Source organism: Oncorhynchus mykiss, chromosome 30 (assembly GCF_057628025.1).
Source record: "Oncorhynchus mykiss isolate SJ-2025 chromosome 30, ASM5762802v1, whole genome shotgun sequence".
NCBI lineage: Eukaryota > Metazoa > Chordata > Actinopteri > Salmoniformes > Salmonidae > Oncorhynchus > Oncorhynchus mykiss.
The window spans coordinates 12,515,205-12,540,067 of record NC_143051.1 but is presented as its reverse complement, the minus strand read 5'-3'; the positions used below and the strand labels follow the sequence as shown (position 1 = coordinate 12,540,067).

The 24,863-nt window shown below is 43.3% G+C and overlaps 1 pseudogene; it reads left to right on the top strand.

The window, feature by feature from the left end:
- The first annotated feature begins 18,930 nt into the window (after positions 1-18,930).
- On the top strand, positions 18,931-22,039 carry LOC149970204 (uncharacterized; annotated as a pseudogene).
- The last annotated feature ends 2,824 nt before the right edge of the window (positions 22,040-24,863 follow it).

Here is a 24,863-nt window from a genome sequence, read left to right as displayed (position 1 = left end):
AATTGAATTTTCAGCCGACTTACAAACAAATACTTTATGAATGTATTGTTACAAATCAGCTTGCAAGGTTGTTAGCCAACTAGCCTGCTAACATTAGCACTACTAGCCTAGCGATTTATTTTAATTTTATTAAACTAGGCAAGTCAGTTAAGAACTAATTCTTATTTACAATGACGGTCTACAGGGGAACAGAGGGTTAACTGCCTGGTTCAGGGGCAGAATGACAGATTTTTACCTTGTCAGTTCGGGAATTCGATCCAGCAACTTTTCGGTTACTGGCCAAACTAGGCTACCTGCCACCCCAACCTGCCTGCTAATGTTAGCACTACAAGCAATACCAGCCTGCTAACTTTAAGTGACTGCAGGAGTCAGCCAGGTGCTATTAACACCTAGTTAACATTAAAGTTAACCATTCGATTTTGGAAATACATAACACCATCTAACTAGTTATCAAATAACGTTAATGGTATATGCAGTTATCTTAGCCAGCAAGCCAGATACAGTTAATTGTTTTTGCCTGTTACCTAGCCTAGCTGGCTAACTAGACTAGCTAGCCAACCACCACGGTTGATATAGCTAACTAATAAGCCAGAGAACAACACAAACTAGTGTAGCACAGGCAGGAACCCACAGAACACAAAAATTGGCAGCTGATATCAAGTAGAGAGAGCGCAGACATACTGTACCGATTGACGTCTGAATTAGCCACCAAACAAGAGCCAAGAATAGGCTGTTCAGAGGGAGAGACAGCTAATACAATAGCAATACAGTGACTTAAATACAAACTAGATAAATTCCTGAGGCAGCATTGGACACATGAGACGAGGGGAAGAGTCGACAATAAGACGACAATCGGCGGAATGCCCAGGCAGATGGAAATGTTCACAACAGCACAGTCAGTCAGCTACTGTAGCGCTAGTACTAACAGACGTGGAAAATGTATTCAATCGTCATACTTTAGTTTTTATTTTATTTTTGTTTCACCTTTTCAGGTAGGCTAGTTGAGAACACGTTCTCATTTACATCTGCGACCTGGCCAAGAAAAAGCAAAGCAGTGCGACACAAACAACAACACATGGAATAAACAAACATACAGTCAATTATACAATAGAAAAAAATATATACAGTGTGTGCAATGTGTGTGCAAATGAGGTAGGATATGGGAGGTAAGGCAATAAATAGGCCATAGTGGCGAAATAATTACAATATAGCAAATAAACACTGGAGTGACAAATGTGCAGAATATGAGAAAGCAAGTAGAGATACTGGGGTGCAAAAGAGCAAAATAAATAAAATAAATAACAGTATGAGGATGAGGTAGATGGATGGCTATTTACAGATGGGCTTTGTACAGGTGCAGTGATATGTGAGCTGCTCTGAGAGCTGGTGCTTAAAGTTAGTGAGGGAGATAAGAGTCTCCAGCTTCAGGGATTTTTGCAGTTCGTTCCAGTCGTTGGCAGCAGAGAACTGGAAGGAAAGGCGGCCAAAGTAGGAATTTGCTTTGGGGGTGACCAGTGACATATACCTGCTGGAGCGCGTGCTACGGTTGGGTGCTGCTGTGGTGACCAGTGAGTCGAGATAAGGTGGAGATTTACTCAGCAGAGACTTATAGATAACTTGGAGCCAGTGGGTTTGGCAACTAAACTGAAGCGAGTGCCAGCCAACGAGAGCATACAGGTTGCAATGGTGGGTAGTATATGGGGCTTTGGTGACAAAACCGATGGCACTGGGATAGACTGCATCCAATTTGCTGAGTAGAGTGTTGGAGGCTATTTTGTTAATGACATTGCCAAAGTCAAGGATCGGAAGGAGAGTCAGATTTACAAGGGTATGTTTGGCAGCTTGAGTGAAGGATGCTTTGTTTTGCGAAATAGGAAGCCGATTCTAGATTTAATTTTAATTTGGAGATGCTTAATGTGAGTCTGGAAGGGGAGTTTACAGTCTAACCAGATACCTAGGTGTTTGTAGTTGTCCACATATTCTAAGTCAGAACCATTCAGAGTAGTGATGCTGAACGGGCGGGCAGTGATTGGTTGAAGAGCCTGCATTTAGTTTTACGTGCATTTAAGAGCAGTTGGAGGCCACGGAAGGAGAGTTGTATGGCATTGAAGCTTGTCTGGAGGTTAGTTAACACAGTGTCCAAAGAAGGGCCAGAAGTTTACGGAATGGTGTTTTCTGCATAGAGGTGGATCAGATAACCACCCGCAGCAAGAGCGACACCATTGATGTATGCAGAGAAAAGAGTCGGCCCAAGAATTTAACCCTGTGGCACCCCCATAGAGACTGCCAGAGGTCAGGACAACAGGCCCTCCAATTTTACACACCGAACTCTGTCTGAGAGGTAGTTGGTGAATCAGGCAAGGCAGTCATTTGAGAAACCAAGGCTGTTGAGTCTGCCGATAAGAATGTGGTGATTGACAGACTTAAAAGCCTTGGCCAGGTTGATGAATACAGCTGCACAGTATTGTCTCTTATCGTTGGCGGATTTGATATCGTTTAGGACCTTGATCATGGCTGAGGTACACCCATGACCAGCTCGGAAACCAGATTGCATAGCGGAGAAGGTATGGTGGGATTCAAAATGGTCGGTAATCTGTTTGTTCACTTGGCTTTCGAAGACCATAGAAAGGCAGGGTAGGATAGATATAGGTCTGTAGCAGTTTGGTTCTAGAGTGTCTGCCCCTTTGAAGAGGGGGATGACCGTGGCAGCTTTCCAATCTTTGGGGATTCTTAGACGGCTAGTAATAAGGGTTGCAACACTTTTGGCGGATATTTTTAGAAAGAGTTGGTCCAGATTGTCTAGCCCGGCTGACTTGTAGGGGTCCAGATTTTGCAGGTGAAGGAGAAATAGGGGAGGCTTGGGCAAGTTGCTGTGGAGGGTGGAGGGCTGTTGACCGGTGTAGGGGTAGCCAGGTGGAAAGCATTGCCAGCCATTGAAAAATGCTTAGTGAAATTCTCAATTTCATGGATTTATCGGTGGTGACAGTGTTTCCTAGCCTCAGTGCAGTGGGCAGCTGGGAGGAGGTGCACTTATTCTCCAAGGACTTTACACTGTCACAGAACCTTTTGGAGTTTGTGCTATAGGATGCAAATTTCTGTTTGAAAAAGCTAGCCTTTGCTTTCCAAACTGCCTGTGTATATTGGTTCCTAGCTTCCCTGAAAAGTTGCATATCGTGGAGGCTATCCGATGCTAATGGAGTACGCCAAAGGATGTCTTTGTGAATATGGCCTGATTATTTAAGATGGCGAGGAAAGCACTTTTAGAGAATAACCAGGCATCCTCTACTTACAGAATTAGGTCAAAATCCTTCCTGTATACCCGGGCCAGGTCAGTTAGAAAGGCCTGCTCGCTGAAGTGTTTTAGGGAGATTTTGACAGTGATGAGGGGTGGTCGTTTGACCGCAGACCCATTACGGACGCAGGCAATGAGGCAGTGATCGCTGAGATCCTGGTTGAAGACAGCAGAGCTGTAGTTGGAGGGCAGGTTTACGGATTTGGGGTTGTGCCTGGTAGGTTCATTGATAATTTGTGTGAGATTGAGGGCATCAAGCTTAGATTGTAGGATGGCCGTGGCACTAATTGTGGTCAATTTGAACTGAGAATAGTAAAGGGGAAAGGGGGATACCTCGTCAGCTGTACAACTTAATGCCTTCAACTGAAATGTGTCTTCCGCATTTAACCCAACCCCTCTGAATCAGAGAGGTGCTAGTTATGGTAAGGGGTGAAATACTGTAAGCATAGCCAGGTAAAATTATAATGGTTTAGCAGATTATAAAAAAAGAAGATCAGTCTTTACGTGGCTAAAATAATTGGAATATAACATATCCTGTTTACAGGAAACTCACTCTACATCCTTATGAAGTTGAATGGAAAAAGGAATGGGTTCATGAAATAATGTTCTGTCATGGACAAAGGAGCTCAAAAGGTATGATGATAATAATGAACAAAATGTCGATCTGATTGTGCAAACAGTCAGAAATAATTGGCAAGGAAGGTGGATCTTTTTAATATGAAGTTCGATGAAAAACAGATTTGATTCATTAATCTACATGGTCCAAATCAGGATGATCCACATTTCTTCAAAAAAATTTAGACAAATTTATTGAACTTGCAGGCAACAAACGATCAAATCGTTATGATGGGAGACTATAACACAGTGTTGTACCTCAATGGACTATAAAGGAAATCACTATACAAACTATCATCACCATGACCTTAAGTAAATCGCTCTACAAACTATCATCACCATGCCCTTAAGTAAATCGCTCTACAAACTATCATCACCATGCCCTTAAGGAAATCACAAATAGTGTACTGGATTGTTTCCAGAACAATATACACTAACGTTCAAAAGTTTGGGGTGACTTAGAAAAGTCCATGTTTTCTATGAAAACATACATGAAATGGGTTGCAAAATGAATAGGAAATACAGTCAAGACATTGACAAGGTTATAAATAATGATTTTTAATTGAAATAATTGTGTCCGTCATATTTTGCTTTCGTCAAAGAATCCTCCATTTGCAGCAATTACAGCCTTGCAGACCTTTGGCATTCTAGTTGTCAATTTGTTGAGGTAATCATGAAGAGGTTTCACCCCATGCTTCCTGAAGCACTTCCCACAAGTTGGATTGGCTTGATGGGACTTCTTACATATCATACGGTCAAGCTGCTTCTACAACAGCTCAATAGGGCTGAGATCCAGTGACTGTGTTGGCCACTCCATTATAGACAGAATAGGAGCTGACTGGTTCTTCCCTAAAAAGTTATTGCATAGTTTGGAGCTGTAATTTGGGTCATTGTCCTGTTGTAGGAGAAAATGGGTTCCACTTAAACGCCGTCAAGAGGGAATGACATGGCGTTGTTGTCACGGTTGTCCTCCTCTTCGTCTGAAGAGGAGAGGCGAGAAGGATCAGAGGACCAATATGCGGCGTGGTAAGTGTCCATGGTGAATCTTTAATAAAGAAAGACTGAACACTATGCAAAAGAGTAACGAAAACAATAAACCAAATACGACCGTGAAGCTACAAAATGAGACCTGTGCTGACACAAGCCACTAACATAGACAATCACCCACCAACAAACAGTGCAACCCAGGCTACCTAAGTATGATTCTCAATCAGAGACAACTAATGACACCTGCCTCTGATTGAGAACCATACTAGGCCGAAAACATAGAAATGCCCCAAAACATAGAAAAACAAACATAGACTGCCCACCCAACTCACGCCCTGACCATACTAAATAAATACAAAACAACGGAAATAAAGGTCAGAACGTGACAGTACCCCCCCCCAAAGGTGCGGACTCCGGCCGCAAAACCTTGACCTATAGGGGAGGGTCTGGGTGGGCGTCTGTCCGCGGTGGCGGCTCTGGCGCGGGACGCGGACCCCACCTCATCATTGTCTTAGTCCGCCTTATTGTCCGCCTCCGTGGCTCTCTCAGCATGACCACCCCTCTCAATGACCCCACTGGACAGAGGGACAGCTGCTCGGGACAGAGGGACAGCTGCTCGGGACAGAGGGACAGCTGCTCGGGACAGAGGGACAGCTGCTCGGGACAGAGAGACAGCTGCTCGGGACAGAGGGACAGCTGCTCGGGACAGAGAGACAGCTGCTCGGGACAGAGAGACAGCTGCTCTGGGCAGAGGGGCTCCGGCAGAGGCGCCGGACAGGCGGGAGACTCCGGCAGAGGCGCCGGACAGGCGGGAGACTCCGGCAGAGGCGCCGGACAGGCGGGAGACTCCGGCAGAGGCGCCGGACAGGCGGGAGACTCCGGCAGAGGCGCCGGACAGGCGGGAGACTCCGGCAGCGGCGCCGGACAGGCGGGAGACTCCGGCAGCGGCGCCGGACAGGCGGGAGACTCCGGCAGCGGCGCCGGACAGGCGGGAGACTCCGGCAGCGGCGCCGGACAGACAGGACCACCTGCAGGGAGGAGACAGAGAGACAGCCTGGTGCGTGGGGCTGCCACAGGAACCACCAGGCTGGGAAGACCTTCAGGAGGCTTGGGGTTAGGAGGAGGCACCTGAAGGACCGGGCTGTGGGGGAGCACTGGAGCTCTGGTGCGCAACCTTGGCACCACCTCCCCAGGCTGGATAACCACTCTAGCCCGGACCGTCCAGAGTGCAGGCACAGGTTGAACCGGGCTGTGGGTAAGCACGGGAGATCTAGTGCTTACTACACGCACCTCTCCCTTCGGCTCCATTCCCACATTCGCCCGGCACGAGCGGAGCGCAGGCAGAGGACGCACTGCACCCTCCCAGCGCCCCGGAGACACAGCACGCAGAGCCGGCGCAGGATACCCTGGACCAAAACTGCGTACCGGCGACCAGACCCGCTGAGCAGGCACCATACGCCCTGGCTCGATGCCCGCACTCGCATGACACTCTCGGGGGGCTGTCCTATAGCGCACCGGGCTATGGACACGTACTGGCGACACCGTGCGCTTAACCGCATAACACGGTGCCTGCCCAGTATCGCGCTGCTTATAATAAGCACGAGGAGTGAGCGCAGGTCTGCTACCTGGCTTAGCTCCACCCCTCGTGTGCCCCCCCCCCAAAAATGTTTGGGGCTGTCTCTCGTACCTGTCGCACTGCCGTGCTGCCTTCGCCAACCTCATTCTCCTGTAACCTTCCTTGCACTGCTCCATCGAATCCCAGGCGGGCTCCGGCACTCTCCCTGGGTCGATGGCCCATCTGTCTATCTCCTCCCAAGTTGTGTAGTCCTGTGAAGCCGGCCGCTGTTGTTGTTGCTGCCGCTGCTGCTGCTGCTGTCGTCGCTGTTTTCTACCACGCCGCTTGGTCCTGAGTTGGGTGGGTGATTCTGTCACGGTCGTCCTCCTCTTCGTCTGAAGAGGAGAGGCGAGAAGGATCAGAGGACCAATATGCGGCGTGGTAAGTGTCCATGGTGAATCTTTAATAAAGAAAGACTGAACACTATGCAAAAGAGTAACGAAAACAATAAACCAAATACGACCGTGAAGCTACAAAATGAGACCTGTGCTGACACAAGCCACTAACATAGACAATCACCCACCAACAAACAGTGCAACCCAGGCTACCTAAGTATGATTCTCAATCAGAGACAACTAATGACACCTGCCTCTGATTGAGAACCATACTAGGCCGAAAACATAGAAATGCCCCAAAACATAGAAAAACAAACATAGACTGCCCACCCAACTCACGCCCTGACCATACTAAATAAATACAAAACAACGGAAATAAAGGTCAGAACGTGACAGTTGTAAAACAGAGTGATAGCCTTCATTCTTATTTTACCCTGTACAATTCTCCCACTTTGCCACACCAAAGCACCCCCAGACCGTCACATTGCCTCCACCATGCTTGATAGATGTCGTCAAGCATCTTTTCATTTTTTCAGGGTCTCACAAATGTTCTTCTTTGTGATCCGAACACCTCAAACTTGAATTTGTCTGTCCATAACACTTTTTTACAATCCTCCTCTGTCCAGTGTCTGTGTTATTTTGCCAATCTTAATATATATTTTTTTATTAGTCAGTCTGAGATATGGCTTTTTCTTTGCAACTCTGCCTAGAAGGCCAGCATCCCGGAGTCGCCTCTTCACTATTGACGTTGCGACTGGTGTTTTGCTGGTAAAATTTAATGAAGCTGGCAGTTGAGGACTTGTGAGGAGTCTGTTTCTCAAACTAGACACTCTAATCACCTTGTCCTCTTGCTCAGTTGTGCACCAGGGCCTCCCACTCCTCTTTCTATTCTGGTTAGAGCCAGTTTGCTCTGTTCTGTGAAGGGAGTAGTATACAGCGTTGTACGAGATCTTCCGTTTTTTGGCAATTTCTCTCATGTAATAGTATTCATTTCTCAGGACAAGAATAGTCTAACAAGTTTCAGAAGAAAGTCATTTATTTCTGGCCATCTTCAGCCTGTAATTGAACCCACAAATGCTGATGCTCCAGATACTCAACTACTGTAAAGGAGGTCAGTTGTATTGCTTCTTTAACCTTTCTAGCGCAGGGGACAACATTCCGCAGGGGACAACTTTCACACATTAAAAAGTCCAATACAGCAAATGAAAGATGTAAACATCTTGTTAATATACCCATCGTGTCCAAATTAAAAAAATCTCTACAGCTTAAGGTCAACACATGTTATATCACCGCCAAGTCAAAAAAACACAGCCATTTTTCCAGCCAAAGATAGGAGTCACAAAAAAACAGAAATATAGATAAAATTAATCACTAACCTTTGATGATCTTCATCAGATGACACTCATAGGACATCATGTTACACAATACATGTATGTTTTGTTTGATAATGTGCATATTTATATCCAAAAATCTCAGCTTACATTGGCACGTTATGTGCAAAACATCTGGTGATTTTGCAGAAATACTCATAATAAATATTGATAAAAGATACTAGTGTTATTCACATAATTAAAGATAGACTTCTCCTTAATGCAACCGCTGTGTCAGATTTTTTTAAAACTTTACAGAAAGGGCATAATCTGAGAACGGCGCTCAGAGCCCAAAACAGCCAGAGGAATGTCCGCTCTTTTAGAATCAACAAAGTTAGAAACAACACCATAAATATTCACTTACCTTTGATGATCTTCATCAGAAGGCACTCCCAGGAATCCCAGTTCGACAATAAATTACTGATTTGTTCCATTAAGTTCCATCATTTATGTCCAAATAGCCAATTGTTGTTAGGGTGTTCAGCCCAGTAATCCATCTTCATGAGGCGCAGGCACTTCAAAACACAAAAACTCAAAAAGTTCCATTACAGTCCTTTAGAAACATGTCAAATGATGTATGGAATCAATCGTTAGGATGTTTTTAACATAAAACATCAATAATGTTCCAATCGGATAATTATTTTTGTCTTCAGAAAAAGCACTGGAACGCGAGGTATCTCTGTCGGGAGCGCATGTCATGAGACCAAGGCTCTCTGCCAGACCACTGACTCAAAGAGATCTCATGAGCCACTCCTTTGTAGTAGAATCCTCATCCAAGTTTCAAAAGATTGTTGACATCTAGTGGAAGCCGTAGGAAGTACAACCTCATCCATATCTCAATGTGTATTCGGTAGGCCAAGCTTTGAAAAACTACAAACCTCAGATGTCCCAATTCTTGGTTGTATTTTTCTCAGGTCTTCACCTGCCATATGAGTTCTGTTATACTCACAGGCATCATTCAAACAGTTTTAGAAACTTCAGAGTGTTTTCTATCCAATACTAATAATAATATGCATATATTGGCTTCTGGGACAGAGTAGGAGGCTGTTCACTCTGGGCACGCTATTCATCCAAAAGTGAAAATGCTGCCCCCTAACCCAAAAAGCTTAATCAACACAAGTTTTCAGCCTTGCTAACATAATTACAAAAGGGTTTTCTAATGATCAATTAGCCTTTTAAAATGATAATCTTGGATTAGCTAACACATCTTGCCATTGGAACACAGGAGTGATGATTGCTGATAATGGGCAACTGTGCGCCCATGTAGATATTCCATAAAAAACAGCCGTTTCCAGCTAAAGTAGTCGTTTACAACATTAACAATGTATACACTGTATTTCTGATCAATTTGAAGTTATTTTAATGGACAAAAAATGTGGTTGTCTTTCAAAAACAAGGCCATTTCTAAGTGACCCCAAAATGTGAATGGTAATGTAGATTCAACACATCCACTTATTGTTTGGGATACCTTTAAATGTACCTTCAGAGGTCATTCAATTCAATATTCATCAACAATGAAGAAGCAGCTTCTGTCTAAAGATACAAGACTAACAAGGGAAATCCATGAACTAATAGTACAGGTACATAGCAATAAAAACAATACTACAGAGATATAAAATAAGTTAGAGGAAAAACAAAAAGAACTGGAGGAATTTATTTAAGAACCATCTAATGTAATATTTTATAAAAATAAAGCAAACTGGATGGAATATGGAGAAAAATGCACCAAATTCTTCCTAAATCTCCATCACAGGAACGCTACCAAAAATATTTTGCAGAAACTCTTTACTAAAAACAGAGTGATCTATGATTCTTTGAATTATATTTTATAATAAGCTACATATTTTAAGCCAATGTTCTCCTTTCCATCTCATCCTCACCCTCTGAATGATGATTATAGTCAGGAATTATTTACAAATAATACAAAAAAAAATAAAATTAACAAATGTACAGAAGGAACAGTGCAAAGGCCAAATTACAGAAGAATAACTTGTTGAGGCTATTCAATCCCTTCAGTCTGGAAAAATCCCAGGGCTTGATGGCATAAAGGTTGAGGTATATCAAGCCTTTCTTTATATACTCCATCGTTAGCGTGTTTTATCTACTGCTATCGAAATTGTAGTCTGTCAGGTACTCAGCAGGAAAGTCTGATTTCCCTGTTATTAAATCAAGACACAGATGGCAAATATAAAGATCCAGTCTATCAAAAAACCTGGAGGCCTCTAACACTTCAATATCGTGATGCAAAAATACTAGCGAAATGCATAGCACTCTGAATTAACAAGGTTTCACCAGGTATTGTTCATCCTGATCAGACAGAATTTTATATACTAGAACAACATGAAACATCTAAGAAGCAAGGCCTGGTATTTATAGTGGATTTTGAAAAGGAATTTGATAAAGTAATATTGGATTTGATATGTAACTGCCTGGATTTTTTTCAATTTGGTTATTCTCTTATAAACTGGGTAAAAGTAATGTATAAATAGCGTAATGTATAAATAGCGGCTACTTCTCAGAGAGTTTTGAATTATTAAGAGGAGTTCAACAAGGGAGTCCGCTGTCACCATATCTATGCATTATGGCCATCGAAATGCTAGCTATTAAAATCAGAACAAATAACAACATTAGACGACAATGGTGTCCATGTATGCCGATGACACAAGATTAATATTAAGTCTGCAAGCTAAATCCCTACAGTGTCTCATTGAAGATCTAGATAAATGTTATGCACTCTCTGGATTAAAACATAATTATGATGAGTGTACAATATCATGTATTGGATCTTTAAAAACTTTCACATTACCCTGCAGTTTACCTATACAATTGGCTGACGGTGAAGTAGACATACTTGGCATTCATATCACAAAATATATACAGTAAATGAGCTCTCCACAATTCATTTCAATAGAAAACTTGTAAAAATAGACAAGATCCTGCAACCATGGAGAGCTACCTGTCTATTTATGAAAAAATTGCCTTGATTAACTTCATAGTCAAATCTCAGTTTACTCACTTACTTATGGTGCTGCCTACTCCTGGTGATTTGTTTTTCAAATCATATGAGCAAAACATATTTTGCTTTATCTGGGACGCTAAACCAGACAAGGCAAAGCATGCATATCCATATAATGAAAATGAACTAGATTGGTTGAGATGATTAAATCTAAAAGCACTAAACCACTCTTTAAAAGCTTCACTTATCTAAAAGTTTTACTTGAACCCTAAATGTTCCTCAGATATATTAATAAGAAAAGCTCATCCACTGTTTAATAATGGCCTTTTTGCCATTGTGCAGATTGCCATGTCTTATTTTTGATGAATTGAAAATACATATTTTTCAAAGTTTCTCTCTTTTGCAAAAACTACTTTTTGCAGAGCTGGCTACAATTTGAAATTGTAGCCAGCTACAAGTTATCAGAATTGTATGAGAAGGTCTGCTCAATCCAAGATTCCAACCAATTGATTACAGAATTACCACAAAAATGGAGGTGGCAGGTGGCAGTGGGAGGAGGTAGGGAACTGGTCTGTCTGCATAATATAAACGATCAAAACGGGCAAAGGAATACAAATAGCATAAATAGGAAGATATACCAGATTAATTTGAGGACAAGGATGTTGACAGCTGTGCCATACAGATTGCAACATAGTTGGAAAGGTATTTTTGACGTACAAATTCCATGGTACAGGGTGTATATGTTGATATATAAAACAATGCAAAATTCAAGACTTCGTGCTTTCAGCTAAAATTATTGTACATAATTCTTGCCACCAACAACGTGTTAAATATGTGGGTCATACAATCATCGCAAATCTGCATATTCTGTTGTGAGGATACAGAATCAATAGACCATTTGTTTTGGTATTGCCCTCTGGTAGCATGTTTCTGGTCTCAGGTTCAGGAATGTCTGAAAATGCATAACATTGATCTAAAATTTACCCTATAAATAGTATTGTTGGGAGATCTGGAGAGACCGGGACAATCAATTACTAATGATATAGCATGGCTAATGGATAACGTTAGCCACCTCAAGCTAGCTAATGCAGAATAGATTCTCCATATGAGAAATAGTGCATTATGTGTAGTTTAGAAGATATCCGGAAATAAGTTAATAAATAGGTAAATAAAACAAAACATAACTATGTTTGTAGTTATAGATTGTGACTACAACTAAATTACTAAGTCTTTGACCACACTGTGTTGTTACTTTCATGAGTAAAAATGTATGTTTCCTACCCTTTAATGCAGCCACAGATGCAGCCACAGACCAAACAAGTTGATCCAGGAAATCAAACACTCTCAATGTTATCTAGACCCAGTGAGGTGATTCAAGAGAGATGTGTTTTATAGAGACATCATATGTCATCCAGAATCTTGTCTTTTCACACTTAATGAAGGGGTTTGTGTTCCATGACCTATACACCGTGCTGGGTGAAAGTACCAGCATCTGTCAAATAATATACTGCAAATGTCAAATGACAATTTAATACATGCCCCTTTTAAGTGACGATAATACATTTTAAGTTAAATGAAATCAAATACAATTTTATTTGTAACAAGCTTCGTCAACTACAGGTGTAGACTAACAGGGAATTGCTTGCCCTTCCCAACAATGCAGATTGGAAGAAATTAGAGGAATAATATAAAAGTTATAACACTTAATAATAAAAGTATTAATAAAAACACAATGGTTAACAATAACTTGGCTAACGATCCTGTATATACACTTGGTACCAGTACCAAGACGATGTGTATGAGGTAATGCAGGGTAGCCTAGTGGTTAGAGTGTTGGACTAGCAGCCGAAAGGTTGTAAATTCAAATCCCTGAGCTGACAAGGTACAAATCTGTTGTTCTGCCCCTGAACAGGCTGTCATTGAAAATAAGAATTTGTTCTTAACTGACTTGCCTAGTTAAATAAAGGTAATTAAAAATATAACCAGGAATATAGTGACTTGGCAACAGCGTATGTGATGAGTCAAGAAGTTAGTGCAAAAAAGTGCCAATGCAGATAGTCCAGTGAGCCATTTGTTTAACTAATCATCTACAGTGTCTTGCGAAACTATTCACCCCCTTGGCATTTTTCCTATTTTGTTGCCTTACAACCTGGAATAAAAAATTATTTTGAGGGGTTTGTATCATTTGATTTATACAACAAGGGGGATAAATACTTTTGCAAGGCATTGTAACTATTTAGCAGTCTTATGACTTGGGTGTAGAAGCTGTTCAAGGTCCTGTTGGTTCCAGATGTTGTCCATTGGAACCACTTGCTGAACGATAGCAGAGAGAACAGTCTATGACTTGGGTGGCTGGAGTCTGACAATTTTTAGGGCCTTCCTCTGACACTGCCTGGTATACAGGTCCTGAATGGCAGGGAGCTTGGCCTCAGTGATGTTTTGGGCCGTATTCACCACCCTCTGAATCATCTTGTGGTCAGATGGCAAGCAGTTGCCATAACAAGCGGGGATGCAGCAATTTAAGATGCTCTCAATGGTGCAGCTGTAGAACTGAATGAGGTTCTGAGGGCCCATGCCAAATCTTTCAGCCTTCTGAGGGTGAAGAGGCATTATCGTGTGTGGACCATGATAGATCCTTAGTCATGTGGACACCGAGGAACTTGTCGCTCTTAACCTGCTCCACTACAGTGTCTTTGATGTGAATGGGGATGTGCTCTGCACTCCTTTTCATTTAGTCCAAGATCACCTCCTTTGTCTTGTTGACGTTGAGGGAGAGGTTGTTGTCCTGGCACCACACTGCCAGGTCTCTGACCTTCTGCTTATAGGCTGTCTCATCGTCACAGTCATGGGTGAACAGGGAGTACAGGAGGGGAGTTAGCACACACGCCTGAGGGGGTCTAGGGCTTCAAGGCATGATGGTGTTGATGTGAGTCATGACCACTCTTTCACAGCACTACACGGCTTCAGTCGTGACGTTGTATTGATGAATGTGACGACTGCTGTTCATCGAATGATTAACTGTTTATATTTACGTGATTAAATTAATCCGGTCAATGTAAACTCATTAACGTGGGGCACCATGGGAAGGTTTGGTTTAATTGAGTTTCTAATTCCCAAATAATCTCAAAGAATATCGGAATATCGATTTTACAACAGTCACTAATTAACCTCTCTGGGAGCCAGGGAAAATGCACAGTGCCAAATTCAAATACATTGCTATAAAACTCAAACTTTCATTAAATCACACATGCAAGATAACAAATTAAAGCTACACTTGTTGTGAATCCAGCCAACATGTCAGATTTCAAAAAGGCTTTTCGGTGAAAGCAAACGATGCTATTATCTGAGGATAGCACCTCCATAAACAAAGAGAGAATGCATTTTTCAACAATACAGGCGTGACACAAAACGCAGAAATAAAAATATAATTCATGCCTTACCTTTGACGAGCTTCTTTTGTTGGCACTCCAATATGTCCCATAAACATCACAAATTGTCCTTTTGTTCGATTAATTCCGTCGATATATATCCAAAATGTCCATTTATTTAGCGCGTTTGATCCAGAAAAACTCTTTCCACATGGTCCTACTTCTTCATTACACAAAGGAATAACCTCAAGCAATTTCTAAAGACTGGTGACATCCAGTGGAAGTGATAGGAACTGCAAGAAGGTATCTTAGAAGTTTGGATTCCCAATGAAACCCATTGAAAAGAGAGTCACCTCAACAACAAAACAATCTGAATGGTTTGTCCTCTGGGTTTTGCCTGCTAAACAAGTTTTGTTATACTCACAGACATGATTCAAACAGTTTTAGAAACTTCAGGGTGTTTTATATCCAAATCTACTAATACTATGCATATCTTATCTTCTGGGGATGAGTAGCAGGCAGTTGAATTTGGGCATGCATTTCATCCGGACGTGAAAATACTGTCACCAAGAAGTTAATTAATTTCCTCTACAGTCTTATCCTGAACATTGCATAATTTGGCATCTGCACAAACCCATACCACACCAATTGAGTTGATCATGTATGTACTAACAAGCTAAAATTATTATATAATATACACAAACACACAGTCTAGGCCATTGTTCAGAACTTAGTACAATGAAACAGGTCCCTAGCGGGCCAACACAATATAACATGTGTTACACAAAATGGGGATTTAAAAGAGAGATAAAGAGAGAAAAGCACACTTGCGTACATTTCAAATCAAATCAAATGTATTTACATAGCCCTTCTTACATCAGATGGTATATCAAAGTGCTGTACAGAAACTCAGCCAAAACACCCAAACAGCAAGCAATGCAGGTGTAGAAGCACAGTGGCTAGGAAAAACTCAATAGAAAGGCCAAAACCTAGGAAGAAACCTAGAGGAACCAGGCTATGAGGGGTGGCCAGTCCTCTTCTGGCTGCGTCGGGTGGAGATTATAACAGAACATGGCCAAGATGTTCAAATGCTCATAAATGACCAGCATGGTCAAATAATAATAATCACAATAGTGGACGAAGGTGCAACAAGTCAGCACCTCAGGAGTAAATGTCAGTTGCTTTTTCATAGCCGATCATTGAGAGTGTCTCTACCACTCCTGCTGTCTCTAGAGAGTTGAAAACAGCAGGTCTGGGACAGGTAGAACATCCGGTGAACAGGTCAAGGTTCCATAGCCGCAGGCAGAACAGTTGACACTGGAGCAGCAGCACAGCCAGGTGGACTGGGGACAGCAAGGAGTCATCATACCAGGTAGTCCTGAGGCATGGTCCTAGGGCTCAGGTCCTCCGAGAGAGAGAAAGAAAGAAAGAGAGAATTAGAGAGAGCATACTTAAATTCACACAGGACACCGGATAAGACAGGAGAAATACTCCAGATATAACAGACTGACCCTAGCCCCCCGACACATAAACTACTGCAGCATAAATACTGGAGGCTGGAGACAGGAGGGGTCAGGAGACACAATGGCCACATCCGATGATACCCGAGGACGGGGCAAAACAGGCAGGATATAACCCCACCCACTTTGCCAAAGCACAGCCCCCACACCGCTAGAGGGATAACTTCAACCACCAATTTACCATCCTGAGACAAGGCCGAGTATAGCCCATAAAGATCTCCGTCACGGCACAACCCAAGGGGGGTGCCAACCCAGACAGGAAAACCACATCAGAGACTCAACCCAATCAAGTGACGCACCCCTCCTAGGGACGGCATGGAAGAGCACCAGTAAGCCCCTGTAATAGGGTTAGAAGCAGAGTATCCCAGTGGAGAGATGGGAACCAGGCCAGGCAGAGACAGCAAGGGCGGTTTCTTTGCTCCAGAGCCTTTCTTTTCACGTTCACACTCCTGGGCCAGACTACACTCAATCATATGACCTACTGAAGAGATTAGTCTTCAGTAAAGGTTGAAAGGTTGACTGAAAGGTTGAGACCAAGTCTCCGTCTCTCACATGGGTAGGCAGACCATTCCATAAGAATGGAGCTCTATAGGAGAAAGCCCTGCCTCCAGCTGGTTGTTTAGAAATTCTAGGGACAATTAGGAGGCCTGCGTCTTGTGACTGTAGCGTACGTGTAGGTATGTACGGCAGGACCAAATCGGAAAGATAGGCAGGAGCAAGCCCATGTAATGCTTTGTAGGTTAGCAGTAAAACCTTGAAATCAGCCTTTGCCTTAACAGGAAGCCAGTGTAGGGATGCTAGAACTGGAGTAATATGATCAAATATTTTGGTTCTAGTCAGGATTCTAGCAGCCGTATTTAGCACTAGCTGAAGTTTATTTAGTTCTTTATCCGGGTAGCCGGAAAGTAGAGCATTGCAGTAGTCTAACCTAGAAGTAACAAAAGCATGGATTAATTTTTCTGCATCATTTATGGACAGAAAGTTTCTTATTTCTGCAATGTTACGTAGATGGAAAAAGCTGTCCTTGAAACAGTCTTGGTATGTTCGTGAAAAGAGAGATCAGGGTCCAGAGTAACGCCTAGGTCCTTAATAGTTTTATTTGAGATGACTGTACAACCATCAAGATTAATTGTCAAATTCAACAGAAGATCTCTTTGTTTCTTGGTACCTAGAACAAGCATCTCTGTTTTTCCAAGGTTAAAAGTAGAGAGTTTGCAGCCAACCACTTCCTTTTGCCTGAAACACAGGCTTCTAGCAATGGCAATTTTGGGGCTTCACCATGTTTCATTGAAATGTACAGCTGTGTGTCATCCGCATAGCAGTGAAAGTTAACATTATGTTTTCGAATGACATCCCCAAGAGGTAAAATATATAGTGAAAACAAGACTGATCCTAAAACGGAACCTTGGGGAACACTGACATTTACAGTTGATTTGTCAGAGGACAAAGCATCCACAAAAAACTGATATCTATCCGACAGACAAGATCTAAACCAGGCCAGAACTTGTCCGTGTAGACCAATTTGGGTTTCCAATCTCTCCAAAAGAATGTGGTGATCGATGGTATCAAAAGCAGCACTAAGGTCTAGGAGCACGAGGACAGATGCAGAGCCTCGGTCTTACACCATTAATAGGTAATTTACCATCTTCACAAGTGCAGTCTCAGTGCTATGATGGGGTCTAAAACCAGACTGAAGCATTTCATATACATTGTTTGTGTTCAGGAAGGCAGTAAGTTGCTGCGCAACAGCTTTTTCTAACATATTTGAGAGGAATGGAAGATTCGATATAGGCTGATAGATTTTAAATATCCTTGGTCAATGTTTGGCTTTTTCAAGAGAGGCTTTATTACTGCCACTTTTAGTGAGTTTGGTACACATCCGGTGGATAGAGACACATTTATTATGTTCAACATAGGAGGGCCAAGCACAGGAAGCAGCTCTTTCAGTAGTTTAGTTGGAATAGGGTCCAGTATGCAGCTTGAAGGTTTAGAGGCCATGATTATTTTCATCATTGTGTCAAGAGATATAATACTCAAACACTTGAGTGTCTCCCTTGATACTAGGTCCTGGCAGAGTTGTGCAGACTCAAGACAACTGAGCTGTGGAGGAATACGCAGATTTAAATAGGAGTCCGTAATTTGCTTTCTAATGATTATGATCTTTTCCTCAAAGAAGTTAATGAATGTATTACTGCTGAAGTGAAAGCCATCCTCTCTTTGGGAATGCTGCTTTTTAGTTATCTTTGCGACAGTATCAAAAATACATTTAGGATGATAGGATGATCGAGCAGCAGTGAAGGCTCTTCGATACTGCACGGTACTGACTTCCAGTTTGGTGTGGCGACATTTCCGTCCCAATTTTCTGGAAGCTTGCTTCAGAGCTCGGGTATTTTCTGTATACCAGGGAGCTTGTTTCTTATGACAAATGTTTTTACTTTTTAGGGGTGCAACTGAATCTAGGGTATTGCACAAGGTTAAATTGAGTTCCTCTGTTAGGCTGTTAACTGATTTTTGGGTAGGCAGAGGGAGGTAGGCAGAAGGAGTCTGCAAGGGCATCAAGGAATCTTCGGGTTGTCTGAGAATTTATAGCACAACTTTAGATGCTCCTTGGTTGGGGTCTGAGCAGATTATTTATTGAGATTGCAAAAGTAATAAAATGGTGGTCCGATAGTCCAGGATTATGAGGAAAAACATTAACATTTATTCAATGGGACAAAACTAGGTCCAGAGTATGACAGTGGCAGTGAGTAGGTCCAGAGACATGTTGTAAAAACCCATTAAGTCGATGATGGCTCCGAAAGCCATTTGTAGTGAGTCTGTGGACTTTTCCATGTGAATATTAAAGTCACCAAAAATTAGAACATTTTCTGCTATGACTATAGGTCCAATAGGAATTCAGGGAACTCCAGGAGGCCCAGGAGTTTACAGGCCCAGGAGGACTGTAAACAGTAGCTATAAAAAGTTATTGAGTAGTCTGCATAGATTTCATGACTAGAAGCTCAAAAGACGAAAATGTCTTCTTTTTGGTAAATTGAAATTTGCTATCAACTCCGGACCGTAGATCGTCGCCGGGAAATCCAGACCGTAGATCGCCGCCGGGGACTCCGGACCGGGAACTGTTGCAGGAAGCTCTGGACCCCAGACCGTCGCTGGAGGCTCTGGACCGCAGACCGTCGCTGGAGACCGTCCGGGCTATAGATTGTCACTGGAGGCTCCGGGCCATGGATCGTCACTGGAGGCTCCGGACCATGGATCGTCACAGGAGGCTCTGGGCCATGGTTTATCATTGGAGGCTACAGACCATGGAGCTTCACTGGAGGCTTCGGGCCATGGATCATCACTGGAAGCTTCGGGCCATGGATCATCACTGGAGGCTTCGGGCCATGGATCATCACAGGAGGCTTCGGGCTATGGATCATCACTGGAGGCTCCGGGCCATGGATCATCACTGGAGGCTCCGGGCCATGGATCATCACTGGAGGCTTCGGGCCATGGATCATCACTGGAGGCTTCGGGCCATGGATCATCACTGGAGGCTTTGTGCGTGGAGCAGGCACAGGACGTACCAGGTTGGAGACACACTGGAGACCGGGTGACTGGGGCTGGCACAGGATATACTGGACCGTGGAGGCTCACTGGAGGTCTGGAGCGTAGAGCTGGCACAGAACGTCTTGGACAGATGCCCACTTTCGCACGGCAAGTGCGGGGAGCTGGCACAGAACGCACCAGGCTGTGGATGCACACTGGAGACACTGTGTGTATCACTGCAAAACATGGTGCCTGACCGGTCACACGCTCCCCACTGTGAGTACACAGAGTTGGCTCTGGTTCAAACCCTGGCTCCGCCAACCACCCCATGTGCCACCCCAAAAAAATGTTTTGGGGCTGCCTCTCGGGATTCCGTCTTGGTCGCAAACCCCAGTTGCGTCATTTTTCTTCCCTCGCTGCCTCCGTCTGCTCCCATGGAAGGCGATCCTTTCCGGCCAGGATCTCCTCCCACGTCCAGGATCACTTACTGTCCAAGATCTCCTCCCATGTCCAGGATGTCTGCTCCTCCTGGCCACGCTGCTTGGTCCGTTTTTGGTGGGATCTTCTGTTACGCTCAGTGATGGAAGGATTGGACCAAGGTGCAGCGTGGTAGGCGTACATTTTCAATTATTAAATGAACACCGAAAAAACAACAAATACGAAACGTAACGTCTAGTAGGGCTAAACAGCACAGTTACAAAAACAAGATCCCACACTGTACAGGTGGAAAAAAGGCTGCCTAAGTATGATCCCCAATCAGAGACAACGATAGACAGCTGCCTCTGATTGGGAACCATACTCAGTCAACAAAGAAATAGAAAACATAGATTGCCCGTCCTAGTCACACCGTGACCTAACCAAATAGACATTTAAAAGGATCTCTAAGGTCAAGGCGTGACAAGTTTGATGGAGTTTCATATGCTGCATTTGCCATAGACATTGCGTTTATGTTTTTGTTGGTGACACTTTGATATCTCAATTATTTTGCAGCTGTTTAAGTCTAACAAAAATGTGTGAGTTTGAGCATGTGCCAGTTAGGCATATGGATTTAAGAAAATGATCAGCACAAATAAGATAAAAGCTCATGGTCACTCAGTAATAAAATCACCACTCATGGTGTTCTTAAAATAAACTACAATTTATCCCTTCTAAACTCCTCGTGTCATTGTTCATCATACTGATCAAAATCTTGTTCAATTTAAGATTAACACAAGTGGGCCTTTCATTGCTCATTCTAATTCCTGCTGATAAAACTGACACATGCTGAAACTTCCACACTTTTGGTAGACTTAAACAGCTGCAAATAATCTAGATATCAAATGTCACCAATAAAAAAGTATCAATAGACCTATAGCAAATGCAACATGTGGCATTCATTTTCACATGCAAATAGCACTTTTTTTGTAGTGTTCAAAGCATGCCATTCCATTTCTTTTCAAACTCGATGCAGCCCAATCAGTCCTCCATGACAACAACATGACAAACAACAGAGTAGGCAAATAAAACCTTCGTTTTTGGGTTAAGCTCAGGTTAAACTATTTGGCTAATCTATATTTCCTATTTTTGAAGATCAAGGGCTAAAACATTAATTGGAATGACTGGAAATCTGACTTTTTTAAAAATACAAAGATCTATCCTAATTGCATTGCTCTGTGTATTATAGTCTCACGTTGCCATTCCTCCAAAATCATGTAGTTGCCAGTGCTCCCTTGGAGGTCTGGAGAATTTTGTATTGCAAATACAGTTTGAATTGTCTGCTGGGAGATTTTGATTTGATGTTACATTTAAAGAACCCTCCCCATTCATCTTCGTAGAGGGCTGCTGGGTGTTACGTGTCTAAATGTTTTCCATCTGGGTAGTCGTTGCCTATGCTAGTTTCAAGTGCAGGTTTTCAAGTTATCAAGGGTGGCTGACAGTCTTTCAATTGACGTTTAAAGTTGATTACAGTGAATGCATTTGTAGATAACAGACATGGAAGATGGTGAAATTGCAGCTCCAGCTGTCAGTAAAGGGAGAGTGTAGGCGTCTGGATAATGCCGGTAATTTTGTTTTAGGACATTATGAAAAGATTATCCAGTTCCAGTCCCCTAGAGGTGAAAACTTTGAGCACAGATGTCACATTTGTTGAAATGATCGGCCCATGGCGCAGCGTGCTGAGAGTTCCAAATCATTTTAATAAACTGAAACTCAACGAACAAAACAGCAAACAACCAACAAATGAAACGTGAAGCTATACAAAATTGTGCTAATAGGCAACTACACATAGTCAAGATCCCACAAACATAAATTAGGCAATGGCTTTCTAAATATGATCCCCAATCAGAGACAACGATAAACAGCTGCCTCTGATTGGGAACCATATCAGGCCACCATAGAAATACAAAAACACCTAGATGACCTCTCCAAGTCACTATCACGCCCCAACCAACACAGGGAAAAAACAGCTATCTATGGTCAGGGTGTGACAGTACCCCCCCCCCCCCAAAAAAAAGTGCGGACTCCGACCGCAAAACCTGACTCAATAGGGGAGGGTCCGGGTGGGCATCTATGATGGATCGCTGGAGGCTCCGGACTGGGGCCCGTCGCTGGAGGCTCCGGACTGTGAACCGTCGCTGAAGGCTCCGGACTGTGAACCGTCGCTGAAAGCTCCGGACTCTAGGCCGTCTCAGGAGGTTTCGGACTGTAGACCGTCTCAGGAGGTTCTGGACTGTAGACCGTCTCAAGAGGTTCTGGACTGTGGCCTGTCGCTGGAAGCTCTGGACTGGGAACTGTCAGGGGAAGCTCTGGACTGGTAAACTGTCACCGGAAGCTCTGGACTGGGAACTGTCGCCGGAAGCTCTGGACTGGGAACTGTCGCCGGAAGCTCTGGACTGGGAACTGTCACTGGAAGCTCTGGACTGGGACTGTTACCGGAAGCTCTGGACTGGGAACTGTCACGGTAAGCTATGGACTGGGAACTGTCAAGGGAAGCTCTGGACTGGTAAACTGTCACCGGAAGCTCTGGACTGGTAAACTGTCACCGGAAGCTATGGACTGGTGTTACGGATCCAGGTATGCTGTGTGTGTGTGTGTATGTATCCTGTGTTCTTTTCTCTCCTTCTCTCCTCACAGGTGAAAATCATCACTCACAATCAGTCACCACTCAATCATCAATCAGAAGACACACCTCCTCCTGTTTCCTACCCAATCACAGTTCCTTTCCCTTGGTTTAAAAACCCTGCCAGTTGTTTGCTCTAGAGCTCAATCTCTCTGTAAATGCCATATGTCTGTAGATCTCTATGTTTCACGCTCTCCTACTATGTGTCTATCTCTCTTTATGTATTGAGCTCTCTTTTGTTTGAGTACCTCCATATCACTTTGTCCTCACCTGTGAGTATTGTTTTTGGTTATGGTGTTGGTGTTTGTTTGCTGGTGGGAAAAGGGGGAACCAAGACAAGTCGCACATGGGCATTCACTACCCGTAGGTAAACTTTGTTAAAAACACTAGTTAGAACTGGGCGGACCACCAACTGTATTTTTGGTTAGTTAGTTAGCTGTTGTTGAAAGAGGCTAGTCTAGCTTAGGGGTGTTTTTGAATACTTATTCTTTCTTTCCTTGGGTCCAGCTCAGCCCCGTTTCCTGCTCCACCCCCATTACCGTGTGTTTTCGAATAAACCATGTGTTTGACGGTAATTTAGTTGTCTGTGGTTATTTCGTTCTCACTTTTACTTTTTCACCATTATAATTTGCATGAGTTATGTTACGGGTCTCGTTACCATCTCCCCTAAACTATCGGGCCAAAAGGGATTCGTAACAACTGGGAACTGTCACCGGAAGCTCTGGACTGGGAACTGTTGTCGGAAGCACTGGACTGGGAACTGTCGCAGGAAGCTCTGGATGTGGAGGTGCACTGGAGACCTGATGCGTGGGACCGGACTGCTCCATGTGCCCCTCCCCCAAAAAATATTCGGGTTTCTGTGGCCTTCGTCCCCAACGTCGTTGCTGTCCTCTCATGCTCCAAGGCGACTCCCACCAAGGAAGGCGATCCTGTCCTGTCAGGATTTCCTCCCAAGTACAGGATCCCTTCCCATCCAGGATCTCTTCCCAAGTCCAGGATACGTCCTCCTCCTGGGCACGCTGCTTGGTATTTTGTTGGTGGGATCTTCTGTCACGTTCGTTGCAATGATCGGACCAAGGCACAGCATGCTTAGAGTTCCACAGAATTTTAATAAACTGCAACTCACTGAACAAAACAACAAACAACCAACGAAACGTGAAGCTATACAAAATAATCCTGAAAGGCAACTACACATAGTCAAAATCCCACAAACACAAATGAGGAATGGCTACCTGAATATGATCCTTAATGATAAACAGCTGCCTCTGATTGGGAACCATATCAGGCCAATATAGAAATACAAAAACACCTAGATGACCCACCCAAGTCACTATCACACCCCAACCAACACAGGGAAAAAACAGCTTACTATGGTCAGGGCGTAACAACAGAGAGATGTATATCAACTTATCAAATCTAATGAGTTCTAAATCTAGTGTGCTATTGCTGGGCTGGAATATAAGTCTGCTCACCCAGTAGATCAGGGATCAGTGGAGCAAGGTTGGCCACCACTGGTATGGATTTATTTTGTTCACTTGAAATTAGGCTTTTGTAAAATTAGCCTACTTGTTACTACGTAAGTATCTACTGTTGTTTAGACTAAGATGTCTAATCTTTACACACAACTTATCTTATTTTGTACATTTTGAAGTGACTATGTGTTAATTCTTTGAAGTGAAGTTTTTAAACTATTATACAAAATGATCTTGTGCCAATGTTGATTAATAATGTATCACAATCCTGCAATAAAGAGGGGAAGGGGTTCTGTCTGTGTTTTGATTACATTCTTTATTTTACTAGGATCCCCGTTAGCCGACGCCAATGGTGACAGCTTGTCTTACTGGGCTTCAATTTACATACAGAGCATTTGGAAAGAATTCAGACGACCCTTTGACTTTTTATTACATTAGAGCCTTATTCTAAAATGGATTAAGTAGTTTTTTCCACTTATCAATCTGCACACAAAATGAAACATCACATCACAGAAGTATTCAGACCTTTTACGCAGTACTTTGCTGAAGCAACTTTGGCAGCTAATTACAGCCTCGAGTCTTCTTGGGTATTACGCTACAAGCTTGGCACCGTCCCTACGGTGAAGCATGGTGGGGCCAGCATATTGGTGTGCGGATGCTTTCATGGGCAGGGACTTCGAAAAGATGAGCGGAACAAAGTACAGAGAG